This window comes from Amphiprion ocellaris, chromosome 12 (genome assembly GCF_022539595.1).
Source record: "Amphiprion ocellaris isolate individual 3 ecotype Okinawa chromosome 12, ASM2253959v1, whole genome shotgun sequence".
NCBI lineage: Eukaryota > Metazoa > Chordata > Actinopteri > Pomacentridae > Amphiprion > Amphiprion ocellaris.
The window spans coordinates 26815292-26835529 of NC_072777.1; the positions used below are offsets into that span (position 1 = coordinate 26815292).

The window sequence follows — 20238 nt, forward strand, 5'->3', positions numbered from 1 at the left end:
GTTTGTGTTTTCAAGAATGGTCTAACATTCAAAGGGCCACTGTAGGGCTATATTTGGGTTGTGGGTTAGACCACTTTGCCACTAAAACCTAGACCATAAAATATTACAGAAATGATATGAAATTCAGTTTGGATTTTTTTGTGGGTTAGACCACTCTGCTCCTCACCATTAACATTCTAGTCCAAATAGACTGTCATGGACTTGGGCAGATGCTGAGATGAATGTCATGCAGATCCTTGTGGAAAAGCAGAAAGCATGAATTGACCTTTAAGCGAGCTAACCACATATTCCTCGACTGCACTGCTGACATTACAAAAACTGACACTGTGAACCAAAGCTCAACATGTACATGCATGAACATGTCCATCAGTTTCATATGAAGAAAACTGAATGTGGAGAAGAAAATGGGCATCCAAAGACCAAAACAATACAGGAAAATATTCTTTTATAATGCCTAATTAACCACTGATGCTTGTCTGAGCCACTTTTACCACATTTTGTAGGTTTCAAGGCTTCACGCAACCACTTCTAGTCACCACAAAACCATTTGACCTGTGGGAAACTCCGCTGACATGACTTCCCCTCTAACACAAACACATTCACAGGGTTCTTTACACGCCTCCCAAACATGTTTTCCAAACTTCAGAGCATCTCAAAAGCTGCTAATGAGAACTAGTTAGCTGGGTTTTACTTCCACCCGGGCTTCCTGCCCCAGACACTCCTCTGTTGGCTTCCTTTACCTCCAACCACCCCTCCCTCTTTGTCCATCTCAGTTCACCATGGTCTTCTACTCTAAAACTCTTCCCCGGACTTTTCAAGAGTAACTCATGAATGAATGGTCAATGAATGAAGGGTAAAACTAATGAAGTAAATGAATCAATGGATGGAGAAATTCATCAACTACACAGTGCAAGAAGGACTGTCACAATAAATGAATGACTGACAAGAAAAGGTCCGTCTTTGTTGATTATTTAATCTAAACATATGCTTTCATATACCAGCTGCTGTCACTCCTAAATTCACTGACACCTAGCTTTTACACAAATGACCTACTGTAATCAGTAATATTTGTAAATCAGGCTTTTAAACAGGCATATATTCTCAATTATACTATGCAAACAACCTACAAAATGTGCATTGTTTTTACTCAAGTTCAATTCTGTGTAAATGTATCTGTACTTTGTTCAAAAATAAAAATGTCCAAAATGAACTTTAAAAAACATATTAGTGTCACTTCGCTGTACTTTCTTTCAGCATAAATTTGGCTTTGGCTTGCAAAAAAGTAGATTTTCATCAACCTATTTCTGTGCATGCGCTGTTGGGGTCCTTGCAGTGTCGTGGTCACAAAAATACATGCAAACATTTTCTACTGACAAAACTTACGTTACTCAGACCCTAGCAGACCAAAGCTGCAAACTAACATTCTACATTTCTTGCACTGGTGTATCTAACTAACCTTTTAAATTACAACATAATTTAATTTTCACATTGAATCATGCATTTAAATTCAATTCAATTCAATTTTATTTATATAGTGCTAATTACAGTCAAATTGTCTCAAGACACTTTACAGAACCCACATGCCTGATTAAAGAGTTACCTCTTTGGTTAGTTTGATATTTAATATTTGAAATACTGTTGTTCAAACATAGACTCAAACTTGTGCAAAAAAAAAAAATGCTGAAAGTGGTTGACGGGCAATTCCAAAATATATACATATATTATATTGGGAAAAAATTAATAACTAAGCTAACATTTCAAATATCATTTTAAATATCCATATTTTGCGCTCTAAATTTTTTAGGCAAATCAGAGATGACTTCCCAAATCAGGACATCCCTATTGCACAATGTTGGCTGTTGTCTCATGTACAAGTGTTTCCAATTTACTTGAGGTCATGGGTGGCACAGTATGACCGATGTGTATGCAAAGACAATTTGCAGATGTTGTGCAATAAAATATTACTTTAAAATGAGTAAAGAGGTGTTTTAATGTCAGATTTGCCTCACCTGAAACTTAGGGATTACATCTACCTGCTAAATGTCGGGAGCATCGAAGCAACAGACGAAAATGTTGCTGTGCACATGTGGAGACTGCATGTCAAACTGCATGTCTTTTAAATAAAAAATAAACTCTGTAAGCAAGAAACCCTAAATCACTGAAATGGTGCACAGAGACCAGAGAATTTTGTTGATCAAAATTACAGGAAGAAGCTCAGTTTGTTTGCTTGCAGTTTTTCAGGGATCTAACATTGAAGACCAGCCACAATGCATAATGTTTGCTGCTTTATTATTTTTCAGCATTTCCCACTGGTTGAGAATTTACTTGTGTTGGTGGGTGGTGTGGTGTGACCGATGTGCTTGCAGAGACTCATGCAGTTTAGAGATGGAAAGTGTAACAGGCTGTTTTCTGAGGCTACATTTTGAAGATGCTGTGCGATAAAATAATACCTTAAAAAGAGTGAAAGAAGGCATTTGAAAGTCAGATTTGCCTCAACTGCAGCTGAGGAATAATATCTACCTGCTAAGTGTCAGGAGTTATGTGCAAAGAAGCTTGGAGAAAATTAAGTTTGTTGATCACAGTTATTCTTGTTTTGCAGCGACTTAAGGAGTCACATCGAGGACAAGCCACAAGATCAGATACAACTATTCGGAGCACAATATTATCAGTTTTTTTGGGCCTTGAAATGAACATCTGTGCCAAGATTTCCTCGTGCTGCTCCCCAAGTTGTGGCCTTTTAAAAGATGAAGGCAGTGCCCGGCTCTGTTCAGCCTCTCTCTGTGAGAATGTGACCCTATGCTGATTAATCTCTTTTTAACTATGTCTGGCCTCGTGCCAAAGCCACAGGCCAGCGCTGCCTCTCTGTTTTCAATTCTATCATTTCTTTCAGAGCTGGACACTTGCTGGGGAAGGCAGCCTGCCCTCTGTTTTCTCCCTGTGTGATGTAAAATGTTACCCTTCAACAACAAGGACTTTCTATTCTGCTCTTTCATTTAGGAGTAAATAGCGATCTCTACAATCCTGTTGAACAGTATTCTGTTATTAAGCTAGTTGGGATAACACTGTTTTGATTATTCCGTGTTCTCTCTTTCTTGTGTGGCATTTAGTTGACCCTCTTAGCAGACCTTCTCCATCAAATATCTCTATCCCTCTCCGCCCATCCAGCTCCGCTAGCTGCCTCGTAATAAGCTGAACACTGCATTACAGTTTCCATTCATGCACGCCTCTCTGATTTGCCCTGTGTGAATCGGCAGTCCTGCAGAGCTCACCGGCCGTGCAGCTCTGAAAGCTAGAGGCTAATACTCGCCCGTCACGGCTGACTGCTGCACTGTAGAAAACGTCCACCTTAATAATTGTTGTGGCTGCCCCCGTGGAGGAGATGAAAGCCTCGAATTGTGCTTTGTGGGTGCAGTAGTAGTAGTAGTAGCCACTTTCGGCCAGCATTTGGATCTTTCTCCTTTTTCTACAAACACAATCGGAGCTGTTTGACGGAGGCGAAGCAGGACAGTAGGAGTATCTGTGTGTGTCTGAGCTGATGTGGCGTGTTGCGATCCTGTTGAACCCACTGGGTCGGCATGAAAACACACATACGCTCACACACAGGGATGTTCCCATAGCCTTTCCGAATGGTTGAGCAATATCTTTCCCTCTCTGCGTCGCCCTCGCTCAGCCTCCTTTTTCCTCCTGTATCCACCTCGTACTCACTTCCTCTCTGCCTTCCTTTCTTTCCATCTCTGATTTCCTATTTTTATCCCTCCGTGTCCCTGTAAATTGCCCTCCTACCCTCATGAGGTGGAAGCTAAAAGCAAAAACTCCAATTAAAGCAGTGTATCAGTGCATTTCCAGTGGTTTACTTCCATTTGTTGCAGCAGCAGCGAAGACAAAGCTCCAAGTTCCTGCAGATAAATCATCAATCACATATGTACCTGTTGCAGCTTGTACTGCTGTCGTCTTTTCTGCTGCGTCCCTAATTTCAACTAACTATTCACTTTTGTGACGCTGCAAAAAAGAAACAAGACACTAAAAATGCTTGCACAAATGCCTCCACAAGCCCAAAATGACTGGAAATTACAGTATCAAATATAATCATGATCACAATTTTGGCTTCTAACAATGAAAAAAAAACAAATGGTTGCATTTGTGTTGCCTGCTCCATTGACACAAAACTTTAAATTTTCTGTTTTGCTCAAAAGGAAGTCCAAAATTTAAGAATATTCCTTTTGCTGCTCCATAAAACAGACAGAAGCAGCCAATCAGTGCATTTAATAAGCTGGAAACTGTAAATATCTCAGCTGTGTGCTTGTATTTTTTTAAGTTTAGTTCATGTAAGAGCTACAAAATTAATCAAATTTTTTTTTAGTTGAGCCTCCCACAACTAAACAAACATGGCTTATTGTAATATTAACTAAAGCAGCAAAGATTAATCAAGTAAATTAAGGGTTGTTAACGATTAAAATACTCAGCAACCGTTTTGATAACTGATGTGAGCATATTTTTTACAGAAAAGAAGCCAAAATTTCTATCATTGCAGCTTCTTAAATCTGAATATTTTCTAGTTTATTTCCTCCTCTAAGACAGTAAATTGAATATTTTTGGATTGTGGACAAAACAAGTGGCATCATCCTGGCTGAACAGATTGGAGTCACCATTTTCTGATAGTTTATAGACCAAAAAAGTAATCAGTAAACTAAGAACAAAATCACCAGATTAACTGAGAATGGAACTAATCTTAAAGTGCAGCCATTAAATCCATTCATTTGACCTTTCAGTTCATTTTTTGTTTGCATTTCTGGTGTTTAGTAGATGCTAGAGCTGCAAAATTAATCAAATAATCACCCCGATTTTAGCGTCTCACAATTAAACGAACAAGACCAATGGTCATATTGATATTTAAAATGCTCCACTCATGGAAAACAGTCCATGTAAATGAAATTACTTAGCTCCAACTTGCCTTATTTCACTGTTTTTGAAGTAATTTTTGGTCTCACAGTTGTCCGAGCTGCAGAAACTCAGTGGAGTCTAGAAGCTTCTCTGTGCACGGCTTTCTGGCTAGCTTCTACTAGCACATGAGGCATTGTAAGTACAATTTCATTTAAATTTAACCTCTAGGAGATTCTTAGAATTCAGGTGGCAGAAATGTAGCACAGCATGGACAGGAAAGCGGCGCTGTCTTCTTGTAAATGTAAAAACCCAGTAACATTTTGTCCCCGGTACTGATGAAAACTATTTCTATCATAGTCATGAAGCTCTACTGGAAATGTACAGTGTCTACATGACAACAGCATTACTGAGAATTTAAAAAAAAAAAAAAAAAGACAATCATGCACTCATTCTAGGAAGCTCAAGTTCAAGCTACATTTAATGAGCAGATTCTCCCACCAGAACAACCAATTAAGGCGTCTCATTAGTGGGCTTGACAGAGCTGCCACTGTTCTGCACATCCTGAGAGTCTGAGAATGAACATGGCCCCAATGATTATAGATACTCACAGCAAGGGGTCTGACAGGAAAAACACACCCGAGAGACAGACATGCTTCACTGAGAGCTTCCACTTATAGCCGAACAAACCGAGGATCCTTCCTGCTTGCACCAAATTTACACTGAAATATGTTCCAGTGCATGTTCCTCGTGATATTCTATATATAAAATCAGCTTTTCTTGTGCTTGTACTCAATACACCTGCAAAACAACACTAAATACTACTTTCCAAAGCATTAAATGTTCATCGTTTTGAAATAACTCAACCACCTCCAACTGATACTTGTGTTTTTCTATTCAGATGGTTTTAACCAGATTTGTTAACTGGATCTTCATTTACTCAAAAATAATAGACATTTTTGTTTAGAAATTGGTCAGAAATGCCTTGAAAATGCATTCATTTCTGTCCACTACCGTAACACTGACTCATTTGCTGTACATGAAGGCTGCGCAATACCGGAAACAACTGAAATTGCAATAATCTCTTTTTCTACAATATACTTTGCCATCAATACAGGAACTTTCGCCAGATGTGTTGAATACTGCTTTCTGAAGCACTAAATGTTGATCTTATTAAAAAAACTCAACTTTAATATCCAGAGTTTGTGCTGTTGTTGCATTACATTGGATTATATTGTGCAGGTGTTCATTAGTTTAAAATCAGAAAGGAAAAAAACTGCAATTTTAACTCCATTCTCCAACGGATATCTGTGTTTTTCTATACAGATAACATCGTCTATATTTTTTTAACTATTTTTGTTAAAAGGGGCTTCATTTTCTCAAGCATAATAAACATTTTTGTTTAGATATTGGTCAGAAATAACAGGAAAATGCATCGATTTCTGTCAAAAAAGCTCATACAGACTCACTGTCGTTGTTGTATACTGGAGCTACAAAATATTAAAAAAAAAAAAAACTGGCATTGCATTATTTTGTTTTTCCGACAAAACCACTTAATTTTCGTCACTTGAACAGCTCTATTTGGAAAATATAATCACTTTAAGCTAATTTTGTAGTGGAGTGCGTCTGTATCGGAAATAAAAAATTATATTAAAAGGTGAATAAATCAGTTTGGAAGCTTTCTCATATGGTGCAACACTGGCAACACTGGCAAATACATCCAAAATGGTATTTTTTTGCTTTGGATACCATTCAGATCTGTCTTTGCACTCAGAATACAGAGCTTTGTGGAGGTGATGTAAATGGTGGAACAAATTAGTCAAGACACTGCAGACACAGTAGCTGTTTTTCATCAACAAGATTCTTTCATAAGTTGAAATATTTCCATACAACTGATATCTTTTTGCAGTGTTTCTCACTCTTTTTGCTGTGCACATGTGGATCCTGCATGTCAACAAACTTTGTTCGCTTAAAATCAAATCGAAAATAAACTCTGTTAATGAAAAACCTTAATTTGGGGTAAATATACGTTCTATCAGACAGACTTTTCTTGCGGATTAGTCCCTGAAATGGAGAACTGGGCAAGTTTTTGGTGTATGAAAAAGCCCCAAAAAAAGAGTTGTAGCAATAATGTGTTTGAGTGAATTTGACTTCACATTGCAGTATTTGTGACATGACTACTGGAACGTGCACCGATCATGCTTAGTGTCATGTGAAGTCAACCCCTCCAAGGCTCATTCTGAGCCAGGAAAAAACCCTGAATACACATTTTTATTTAGTGAAATTGAATCAAACTAAGTTCATACACTAGATATGTATGTTTGCCAACTGCCGCTTACTTTTTACAAGTCAGCACAATCTCACAATCTCCGTCCGTCTGTCTGTCAGCTAGTTTGTGAACCAGTTGAGCCTTTGCCATCTGTCAAACTGTATTACAGCCTCTCTTGTAGCATATAGTTTAGGCTTTTTTGTATTTTTCACTGCTATTCATGAGGAGCAAGGAGCACTAACCAACTGTTTATTTGCTATATTTATTACTAATATTCCATATAGCACAATGCTAGTTTATTTAACTTTTACTTTGCATGAAGTGATGTTTGGTTATAGCATATAATTTAGACTTTTTAAAGAATTTTCTAGCCGCTACTTGCAAGAGGGAGGACTGAGCAACAGTTATTTGCTATATTCATTACTTACATGTCCTTTAGCACAAGCATAGTTTAATCAGCTACTATTTTATCTAAAGTTATGTCTGGTTTTAGCATAGAGCATAGATTTTTTGGAGGCATTTTTATAGCTTCTATACATAACAGAAAGTACTGAGCATCACTTCTTTGAAATATTATTATATTTACCTAGTTTAATCAATCACTATTTTACTCAAAGTGATGTCTGGTTTTAGCATGTAGCTGAGACTTTTCTGTATGCTTTTCAACTCCTATGTGTAACAGGGAGCACAGAATAATAGTTTCCAGCTATATTTAGAACTTTTTCATGTATTTCACACTAAGCTACTTTGCTAACTATGCCTTCCTGTTTGTTTGGACATGCAGAGGTCTTTTTATGATACATGTTATGTCTTAATCTTGCACTGGTCGTGGGGGAGTGCAGTTTTATTCCACTACGTCTTGTCTGTAGACCCAGGATGACAATAAAGTTGAAATGCAAACACAGTTTATGGCAGCAGAAAAATAATAATACCACAATGAGAAAGCTAAATTATAACCACATCCTTATGCTTACAATTGCTAACAAAAAAAGTAAATAAACTCGAATCTATACTATTACACATAGCCCCTTAAATCTGGTGGGTGTGCATGTTAATGCTGCTGTTATCTTACAACTACATTTCCCAGAAATCTTTGTAAAAACCACTTCCCATCGTGAAATAAACAAACATTACACCTTTAAAAAAAACAGCAAAAATGAATTAAAAACATGTTCTAGTATCATAACTGCTACAAGACACACAGCCAACTGGATTGGGATAATAAAAACATGCATATGTGTATGAAATTGTAGACAAAAGCAAACAAAATGGTTTAAATGAAGCGTTTTAAGTTGATTTTAGATCCAAGACACTGCAGGAAGCAGCTACACGAGCAGCCTGATGTTTGAACAGTAACCAAACATGAATACTAGCATGTTCAAGAACCGCTAACTACCAAACTAACTAACCAAACGTTAAACTCTGCTACCTAACCAACACCAGGAAACACAACCAGCGCCAGTAAAAGAGGCTCAGTCTGTTCATTTGGGGCGTTTTTTTACCGACATGTGCTGTTTGTAGCGGAGCTAAATCAAAGCGATGCTAACAACAGAGGCGCTAACAGGACGTGAAGGTAGTTTAGGTGATGATAACAGGGATAATAATGGAGCAGATAGTCGCCATTAAACGCCGTAAATCGAGTTTAAATAACAAGTTAAAGCGGGAAACGTGCTGTTTGATTCAACACGCTCTGGTTTCTAACGCAGGTTCGCTCAGTTACCTTCATATTTACCGCAAAAAGAAAAAAAAAAGCGACGCGCAAATTATCCGAAAAGCAAACGAAGCAGCCGCTGATGTACTAATCACGTGACTTAACGGAGGTGAAATCAAACGTTACCTGTTGTGATTTTCCAACGAAGCGTTAAAAGAGACTTTTGTTCTTTTCCCCCAAACGTGGACTCTTGTTTTTCTCCTCCAAAAAAGAAAACGCGTCCCACTACCTCAGCCTCCAAAAATCTCAACCACAGTCCACACCGACGGTCTGGCCACGGCTCAAAGAAGACGTGTCCATCATCCCCCCAAGGCCCGCCCCTACAGTGAAAAACATCTTTTGGCGGCCTCTCATTGGCTGACCGGGATTACTGTAGGAGATCCTGAGACGTGATTGGTTGAACCTGTTGGAGGGAGGGTTGGCGTGGATGTGGCGTTGCAAGTGAAGCGAAGCAGGGCCCTCTAGAGGACAGATATAGTCACTGTAACATTTTGGTTATTTTTGTTTAATTATGGTGTATTATATTATTTTTATATATATCGTATGCCCTTATCTGTGATACAAAGTATTTTTTATAATAAATTAAAAAAATCTAATCATGATTATAGGAAATGAAATATTACTATATAATGTAATTTTTATTTTAACATATAGGCTAAATGAGACGGCCAAATTTAAGTGTAATATTGCTTTAATAGCAAGTGATTCAAAACCCTACAGTGATATTAGAAGAACTAATAACAGTGAATGTCAAAAATAAAATTACTACCAACCCTTAGCATAAAAACAAAACAAACAAAAAAGATGTTACTGTTTGATTTAAAGTAGCATGTTATATACAAACATCCAACACTTTGAAATGTAAGAACAGAGCAAATATTTGAGTTAATACCATGTAGAAAATTCAAGCACCTGGTATTGTATCTTAGACCAAAATTCCTCCACTGACACACACATTATCTTTGGTCTTTTAAGGTAGTAGCACCAACAAAATTGCCTGAATATAGAAGTTTTTGTGACAGACATTTGTTAAAACTATGTTGTTGACAGCATATTTCATGAAGTGCTGCCAAAGGGAGCAATCAAGCTTCATAAAAAGATTTAAGAGTTGTAATTTTCAAACTACAAACAAACAGGTCAAGAACAACCATGTGTGTTTGTTATAGATTATTGAGTAAATGTAAAAAAATAACAGTTCAGATTTACTATATTAAAAATATAGGTCCCACAGCAGGAACTTAATACAACAAAATCAGTGCATCTTTCAATAATGAGATTTAAATCTTTCACTTGTCTAACACTTCAAATGTCCACCTTTACTTTTGATGACGCACTTGGTCCTTATTGGCATGAAAATATCCCAAAGACTGGAAAACATATTGGTCATAGTTTCACTTTAATTCTTTTGAAATTTCAGAAACTTGTGTCAAACTTCTGCAAACTCGGAGTCATCTTGTCAGCCAGTATTCTGGTTTATCCACAGACATTTTTTGCACTTATGCAGCCCCAAATCAGCCCCAATCACACGTCCACCTCCGTGCTTCACTGTCAGGACTTTTCATTCACTCTGGTAGCCCTGGTCAGGTTCACGCCAAACATACTGGACTCTGAGTCCACCAAATTTATCTTTACGTTACCAAATAATGTTCTCCAAGTATTCATCAGACTTCTTTTCAGATTCTTTAGCCAAGTTTCATCTTCCAGTTCTGTTCTGAGCAGCAACCAGGTTTTTTTCTTGTCCTCCGTCCATAGAGGTTGAGGTTCTGAAGTGTCCTTCACACTGCCTAAGCTTCACTCAAACTCTGATTTCCACTTATAACCCCTATGCGAAGTCTGAAGCCACAGCCATCTCTTTTTCACAGCGAGATTGTAAAAATATTTCACTGTCTGTGGAGTCATTTTAGAAGTATGACCACTGCAGCCATGATTAGTGGTACTATGGCTCCTTCTTTACCTCCTGATTGCTGTTGATGTACGTGTTTCACTGTTTATTAGTTGATCTTCCTGGATCCTTTTCCATCTTTGTGACGTCTCACAATCAGATTTTTCTGTTCCTCTGTGGAGTCATGATGTAAGCATGCAGATAGACACAACTCATAGGTCCAAAACTGAGAAAGTTCAGCTGTTCAGAGCTCACTTTACAAATATGTTCATGAAGTTAGGCTGATTGGATACTACAGGTGGACTCAGTTTAGTTTCAGTGATCGAAGATGGATTCACTTTTGCTGCATTGAGTTTCTACTTTCGCTCCTGAATTTTCAATGTAGTCATTCGAACGTAGTTGCTTAGAGGTAATACTCGTAGACACAGGTGTACTCACTTCTGTTGTATTCTGTAATATTTCATGGTCTCATCAATAATATTTAAACTTGTTTGGCAAATTTGTGAAGTCAATCTTATTTCTATGCTAAAAAGTAACACATAAAATATTTAAATGACGATGCAGACAGTCATTGATTATTTGGTTATGCTCATTTTTTCTTCCACTTTTACTTATTCCGTCTGTTCTCAGTTCATTCTTTCAATCGCACACATAAAAAGACACACTGATCATTGCATAACATAAGCTTCTCTCACTGAAAACACACACACACACCCTCACTTACATACAAACCAGCACCCACATCCAGATTAAAGAAGCTCAGCTAATTGGCTTATAGTGCGAGGCAGCATGCAGATCTGACATGTACCAAAGAGGAGGAGTAAACAACCAGACCATGAACACAACAGGGCATGTACAGAGAAACCTGAATGAGCAAAATATTGCTTTTAGAAATGTTTTGTGACTCACCGAGAGTGAAGCAGCGAAGATCCAGCAGCGAAGCAAAGTGAAGGATCGAATGCACACAAACACAGAGTACAGAAAATCAGACCTCAGGCTTATTTCACATCACAGAGACATGTTTATTTTATGAGCTGCAGCTGCCTGTATCAGCTGGATGCGCTTAAAAAAAAAAATCTAAGTCAAAGCTGTGTTACTGTAATCTGATGCAATTATAGCTAAATCTGGTTTAAGTGGTTATAATTTCACATTATGAGCACAAGAGGGAAAAACAACCCAGTTTTATGAATGAAAGTGACTCCTGATCACAATTATATTTTGATTTTATTCAACTGTGCTTGCATGTCTGTAGTTTTTTGTGGTTTTCTAAGAACAAAAGCTGCATATTTTAGTAGTAATGTGCATGTAAAATGAGCAATAGTTGCAAACTCTTTGTCCAGAACACTGGCTTCGGGTTGTGTATTGGAACTGTAGCATCACTACCGAGTAAAAATGTAATCAAACTGAGCATCCAGACCAACACGCACATCAGATCTCCTGGTGTGGCAGCAAACAGTCCTGTATTAATATAGTTATATTGACATAATGTTAGCAGTGTGAAAGGAAACACACCCATACAGAAACACAAATATTAAAGGCTCTGCAGGCTTGAAATAAATCTACTAAAAGATTCTTGTTTTTATCATAGACATAGATTTTTTGAGATGTAAATTGGAAAAAATCTCCCTCAAAATGTTAATATAAAATAAGATAGAGATGCCAGATATTGCTTAGAAAAAAACTAAGTGACATAACATCGGAAATACGAGGCCTAAAATGCAGAAAAGTAATAAGTGCACAGCATTACTGAAATAACATAAATAAGCCAATAATAAGACTAGACTGCAACAGTGAAGAGTCATACTGGCAATTATGCTGAGATTAGAAGTAATACCATACAAGATAATGATATATTGCACCTGGAAATGAGTTTAAAATGAAAATGTCACACTTGATTTTTGGTCCCCAAAATCCAAACAAAACCTTCATCCATGGCTTAAAATTCACATAAACTTAACTCTTGAGTGCTACTATTAGCTCTGAGGCTAGCATGAAGGTCTCTCTCGGTACGTTGACAGTTGATTTTACTTGACAAAATCACTTCTATGCTTTGCTAAATCTCTAAATACACACAAAAAATAAGTCAGAAGAGTGTACCTGATTGTCAAAGGTCCCATACTGCATAAATGGTTCCCACACTGAGATTAAGTCTTGAATCTGCACCTAATCAGCCTGACCTGATCTAGCGCTTCTTCCACTGTGCTAAAACCCTTCACCTCCTGTATTTTTAGTATAAAAACCTCAGAAAGGTTGGATTTTTGCCTTCTGCTGACTCGTTCGACTCTCAAGTGCGGAGCTGAAACTATCAGAAACTCCTGCAGCCGGAGAGCTACTGTAGTTTCCCCCATGTAGACGTAAGATCAGGGATTCTGTGGAGGATTAGTGGCGAGCCCTACTAAGGGGAATTACCCTGACGACGCCATCTGGACGGTAAAACTGCCCACTGGAGCAGATAGTGACCCGGCCCAGTTTGCCCTCTGACCCAAGGACGAGTCAGCAATCATCCTGCAAACCTGACCGGACCGATAAAGCACCATTCACAGGTCATCTGTTTCTGTTGCAGATTTAGAAAAGGTCGTGCATGCTCCAACCTCTGATTGCAGACGATACAAGAGAAACAGCCACCTGAGAGTTTAACAGCTGAGTTTAACCCTCGTGTCGTCCTGCGGGTCAAAATCGACCCGTTTTGAAGTTTGAAAATGTGGAAAAAAAATATTTTCACAGTGAAATTTCTGATGTCCAGGTTTTCAGCATTTTTGGGGAATTTTTGAACATTTTCTGGTGGGGAAAAAAAAGAAATGTTCAAAATGTCTCTTTAAGAACATTCACAAAAAAATCTACCAAAATCCAGCAAATTTCGCTGGATTTTGGTTGATTTTTTTGTGAATGTTCTTAAAGAAAATATTGGAAGTTTTACTGGTATATATGTAATCACTTTAGATATTTTAAGGATTTTTTTGAAAGCTTTTTACTCATTTTTTGAAAATATTTACAAGAATTTTCTTGCCAAATTTTTTTTTTTTTTTTAAAAATAAAACTTTCAAGGAATTATTGGAATTTTCTTCCCTTAAGGTTCTGCAAATTTTCAGAAATTTGGGGATTTTTTTGCTGAATTTTTGGATTTTTTTTTCAGACAAGGAAACAATATTTTATGGTGCCCGTAAATGAAGACAACGGGAGGGCTGAGAAGCTTTTAAAGCTGTAAATGGTCAGACTCCTGCCTTTATCTGCTGACTCCCTAAGATCCATATTAATGGTTCCTAATTCTCATTTTGTCACTAAAAGATCTCAGGGATATTATTCTTTTCTCTTCTTATACTGCTAAACAAAGTTTCACTGTGGTTTCTACTATGTTTTTTGTCATCTTGTGTGTCATTTTTGTCATCTTGTGTCTATTTGTGTCATTTTGTGCTTTTTCTGACATTTTGCATCTTGTTTTTTGTCTATTTTTTTAATCATTTTGTGTTTCATCTCATTTGTGTTTCATTTGTATCATTTTGTGTCTTGTCATTTTGTGCCTTATTTGTGTATTATTTGTATTACTAGTTGTATTTTGTTTTGTCATCTTGTGTCTTGTTTTTGTCATTTTATATAATTTTGTGCTCTGTTTTGGCTGTTTTGTGTTGTTTTTCTCATTTTGTGTTGTTCTGTGTCTTCTGTGTGTCGTTTAATGTCTTGTTTGTGTCATTTTTTGCATAGTTGTCATTTTGTGTCTCATTTTTGTCCTTTTGTGTCTCGTTTGTGTCATTTTGTTTCTCATTTGGGTCATTTTGTGGCCTGTTATTGTCATTTTGTGTTGTTCTGCATCTCATTTTTCTGTGTTGGTTTTGTCATTTTGCATGCTGTGTCTCATTTGTGTCATTTTGTGTCTCATTTTTGTTGTTTTGTCTCATTTGTGTCATTTTGTGCCTTGTTTTTGTTGTTGTCTTTGTCGATTTTGTCATTTCACATCTTGTTTTGAGTCTCATTTTTGTTATTTTGTGTATGCTTGTGGTCATTTTGCCTTTTTGTGTCTTGTTTTGTGCCTTATTTTTGATGTTTTCTGTCTCGTTTGTGTTGTTTTGCATATCATTCATGTCATTTTGTGTGTTTTTGTGGTTGTTTTGTCTCCACATACTACAGATATGAACTATTTCCATGTTTAAAGCTTCTACAGACTTTTTCTCTCTACTCTGCACATCAGTTGTAGAAAGATGTTTCACCATGCTGGATGTATCTTCTAACAGCATGATCCTCTGTGTACTGTTTATTTATTTTATTGATCCAGTAGGTTTGATTTTCCTCCCAGTCTCTCCATGTAAACACTGCCTGAAAAATCTCTCCATTTTTGGTGGGGCTTCTCATTGGTGGTGAGGAGTACAAGGATATCATATGACAGCTTTAACAAAAATAGATTTTAAAAAATAGAAATTGTTAAATTACAATATTATCATCACTAACACAATGCTCTACCATCCTTTGTCTTTTGTTTGTTCCATTTCCCTATTAAAATTCACTGTAAATCAAAATTTGGCCTTCAGCAATCCCAACAAACCACCATTTGTGGACCAAAAATGTATTTATTTTTTATCATTTTTCTGCCAATAAACTCAAAAAAACAGGATGCATAAACACAAAACCCACACGTTCAGCCTGGAGACATGCACAGACTCATGATTACACAACAGAAACTAGTCACATCGAGCCGAATCTTACCTGGCAGGTAGCTGATAACCAGCTGGAAGAAGTATCTGCACTGAGCTGAGTGTTTCCCTCCTGATTTCTGTATCTTCATGTGAACTACCACTCAGACGCAGAACAAACACTTCCCTCTCACCTCACACCTGTTTGTTTTGTGTAACGTCAACCTGCAGCTCTGTCTCTGCCTCGCTATCCTCCTCCTACACTTTTCTTTGTCAGCGTGGAAACTCTAGACCGTGGGATCAGGTGTCGGATAAAGACTGGAGGAGGAAGGAGGAAGAACCTGATGCAAGGACAGATAAATGTTCTGTCATAGAAAAGAAGGTATACTGAGACCAAGCAGTGGAGAGGAGAAAGTGAAGGCTTTCTGCAGGGTGCACCCACGGGTGGCATCATCAGCTTATCAGTGGCTGTAATAAAATGCTAATTTACTCTGAAACTGGTTCTTCCAGCGTCACTGTATCTGCACTGCAATGTGGTTTCAGCCATGTGTGTTTGTTTTTATTCAAGCCCTGCGCTTATGTACAACTTTGAGGCACTTAACACGAATATTTTCATTTTATGATGCTGCATCCTTCCGTTTGACTACATTTCAGAGGTAAATATTGCTACTTTCTAAACTGAGAAATAAAGGTAAATATTTGTCAGAAAATCTATGTTAAAAAATAATGGAAAACTGCACTGTTCAAAAATTAATAAATAATGCTGAAATTAACAGCAAATATCTGTAAAGCAATTATATTGTTGGTGGATTTAAATACCGTAAAAATAGTGTAATTTTACAATCAAATGCTGCAAGAGAATAGAAATATTGTATAAATAATTGATATGAATAAACAAACAAACAAATAAATAAATAGCGTTATTTTGCAATCAAATGTTTAAAGAGAACTATTTGCAAAAAACCACTAAAAACTATTTGAATAAATAAAAAAAACTAATGTAAAAGTCTTAATTTTTGTGTGGACGTTTTTTATGATTAACATTTAAATTAAAACTTTTCACAATGATTTTACTAGATAATATCTGTTAAAAAAAGGTAAAATCTGTACATAAAAAGTTTTTAAGAAGATATTTCATATATTCAGCCCTTGATATACAGAATTTTACTGTCAAATAACAGCAAATATATGTAAAATACCTATTTTTTCACTAATTTAAAGACAATAAAGAAATTGTTGTGTGTTGTAAAAGAATGAATTATCTTTTTTGTTTTAAATATAGACATTTAATGTGGACATCGTGTACAGTTTTAACCTGTTTTTATGGGTAATGTGTAAATTCAAACTTTATTTTGTTGTGTTCATAGCTATTTTACTTCAACAAAATTGATACATTTTGTGCAAAGCAGTAAATCGTTAAAAAAATATATAGTTTAAAACCATCATGCTTTTATTGACAGTGTACTTCACTTTTGCTTATTGGTTCTTTTACTTAAGTAAATAGCCTGAGTACTTCTTCTACCACTGGGTGTGACTGTAGTTATATTTTAAAAGGCTTAAACAGGATGATTGTGTTTGTTTTGTGTGTCTGTGTGTGTCTGACGATGGCTAATACCTGACATGTTACAACTATGAGCTGACTCTTAAAGTGGCTCCAAAACACTGAAAAAAGGCAAATATTTGATTTTTGTCACTTGTAGAACGACTGAGGAAGAGTTTGGACCCCTTATGAAGACCATTATTACACCAGATAATAAATTAGTGCCTAAAAATTGACTAGAATGTGAGACATTAAGTGGTTTGATGCTCGAAATGTGCTGGATGTACAAATAAACCAGCTGATTCCTGGTTCTTGAATGCACCACAACAGGCAGGTTATGATAAAAAGCTTCACTGAAACTCACTTTAGGAATTGTAGTTCTGTGTTTCATGTCAAAAATTCATGTTTGCTGACAAACTCATGCCATATCACCTGCAATTTTTTTCCAGGTTGTAAAACACTAATAGACCACTAGAGGGCAGCAGCTCTCCTTTGAGCAACCAGAATCCACGTGACTCCACTGAGTGACAGATGAGGGAGAATATTAGCTTCACTTGAACTATTTTGCTGACCAATAATAAAAAAAAAAAAAAAAGAGCACAAGTCAGAGTTTGAAGATCTATAGCCTGGACTTGGGCAGCAGATTCTTTCTTGGAGATAAAATGTTCGTAAATCTGTCTGTGAGATGAGACGCGGTTTCCTCAAATGGTAGCAGATTGAACTTGTTTGGTTTTTTCATTCTTTTCGCTTACAGTCACATACTCAAGTCTTCATGGAAAAAATGTAGAGAATCTCGTGTATTTCATACCAAGACACAAACCTCAGCACAGATAGACCTTGAATCTCATTATGTCATTCTGTGTCCCTGGTATAAAATGCACTGAAATTAAATTTGTGGCAACTGATTATTAATATTCTGCTTTTCTGCTCTGTGTATCAGTGACACTTGGAAGAATTTAGAAATACAAAAGAAAATATCTAAAGCCTGCAACAAAAACTGACATTGTTATTTCTGGCTCATCAAAATCAGAGATTAAAAAAAAAGTGCTAATTTAGACAATAACCATAACATCAGGCCAAAACTGTAAATAATCTGTAGTTTTATCAATAGTAGCTTGGTCTTTTACAAACTATGACTGTAAAATTCCAACATTGTTTACTGTTTCTTAAAGACTGGAAAATGATAAATAATTTACAAAATATTATTTAACAGATTATCTCTGTTTTGTAAAATCAGAGGCTATTAGCAGAAAAATAAAAAAAATACACAAAAAAGGCAAAAGCTGCCAAATAATAATAATAATAATAATAATAATAATAATAATAATAATAATAATAATAATAATCATAATAATAATAATAATAATAATAATAATAATAATAATAATAATGTTGACATCAACTTTATTCCACTATTTTTTCAGTATTTAGGTCAGCCAAAATAAAAATAATTTTGTAGATATTTGTTGCTATTTGAGCAAGTGGATTGATAAATAGTAAATACAACATAAAATAACTGAAAACTGCAAAAAAGAAGACATTCTCACGTTCATCTAATCAAAATCAGAGATAGAAAGCTCTAATTTACAGGTTAATCAGAAAAAAGGCTAAAAATCTAAATAATCTGTATTTTTATAAATGGTAGCTTGATCTTTTACAAACTTCAACTGTTAAATCAAAGAGTCGTTTAGTGTTTCTTAAGGACTGGAAAATGCTAAAGAATTTACTCCCTATTACTTAACAGATTTTCTCAGTTTTGTAAAATTACAAAGGTAAAATCAGAGCCAAAAAACAAAGCAAAACAAATAAACAGGCCAAAGCTATACTCCTATTACTACTACTACTACTACTACTACTACTACTATTACTACATGTTGACTATAAAATAAAAACTGTAAATGATTTCCACATCAAAAATCAGTTTGTATTCTTTACAAATAGTGAGCTGTTCATTTACAAGGTGTGACCATAAAATGACACTCTTCTGTTATGTCTAAATCTGCTAGAAAATATCATGATCTAACAGATTTCTGATGTTATTTTCAATGTTTTTTTTATTACAGTTTGTAAATGTAACAGATTTAACAGCTTTTGTTGAGTAAGCTCTTTCTTTCTTTGTTTCTTTCTTTCTTTCTTTGCTTTCACGGTTTTTCTACAGTTTTTTGTTTTTTTAGCAGGACATGTCATGGAAAATACGCAGGAAGCAACTTTGGTCAGAAACCTGCACATTAAAATGTACCTACATGGAACAAGGTCAGGGATGGTTCACCACAGGAGGGAAGACAGAAGGTCCCTAAAGGTCACCAACTGAACACTTTAAAATCCTTCTCCTATACAAAGCTTTTCATAACTAAACACGGTTGTATATCAGGAGGCAGAAACTGGCTCTTTTTTATGATTATGCTTAAAATGTTCCCTTTTAAAATAGCTTAGGTGACCCTGAACCATCCCTGAGTTATGCTGCTACAAGCCCAGACTGATGGGAGACTTCCCATGATGCACTGGGCTCCTCTGCTACCATTGCAGTTAACCCTCATGTTGTCCTGTGGGTCAAAATTGACCCAATTAAAAGTTTGAAAATGTGGAAAAAAAAAACATCTATTTTCACAGTGAAACTTCTGATGTCCACAGTTTCAACTTTTTTGGGGAAATCTTTGAACATTTTTTGGTGGAAAAAGGAAATGTTAAAAATGTTTCTTAAGAAAATTCTAAAGAATGTTCTAAAGAAAATATTGGAAGTTTTACTGATATATATGTAACCACTTTAGATATTTTTAGGATTTTTTTGGAAGATTTTTACTCATTTTTTGAAAATATTTACAAAAATTTTCTTTCCAAATTTGGGGGATTTTTTAAAAATAAAACTTTTAAGGTAAACTTTTAAGGAATTATTGCAGTTCTCTTCCTGAATGTTTTGCAAATTTTCTGAAATTTGGTGAATTTTTTTGCTGAATTTTTGGACTTTTTTCAGACAAGGAAACAATATTTTCTGGTGCCCGTAAACGAGGACAACAGGAGGGTTAATGAACTTTGTGTCTTCTATCTTTTGTACTTACGGTTTGTTCTCTGTGCAGGAATCTCTGTCTGCAAACTACATCTTTCTAATCATTTAAACTGAACATAATTCCATGCATACATTACCTGTACCTGCACTAAAGAGTTGAAGGTTGATTGGCTGCATGGTTGCCATGCTGTCAGTCAAAACAAAGGTCTGCCGTGACTAGAGCTGAGGGACTGAGTGAGAGCTGAGCAACAAAAAGAAAAGAGTTGGGAGTCGACTCTTCTGATTCACCACAAAGCCTCGGCTCTTAGAGCAGCACACATCACTAGTTGTGT

At 36.1% G+C, this 20238-nt stretch overlaps 1 protein-coding gene across 13 annotated transcripts in view; it reads right to left on the bottom strand.

Annotated features, from left to right (window-relative positions):
* epb41l2 (erythrocyte membrane protein band 4.1 like 2) overlaps positions 1 to 9143 on the bottom strand; it is an 83034-nt gene extending 73891 nt beyond the window's left edge. For all 13 annotated transcript variants that reach the window (XM_035952162.2, XM_023278817.3, XM_035952160.2 and 10 more), the window contains exon 1: positions 8985 to 9143. The gene's annotated coding sequence lies outside the window, so the exon portion shown is untranslated. The remainder of the gene's footprint in view (positions 1 to 8984) is intronic.
* Between the last annotated feature and the right edge of the window lie 11095 nt (positions 9144 to 20238).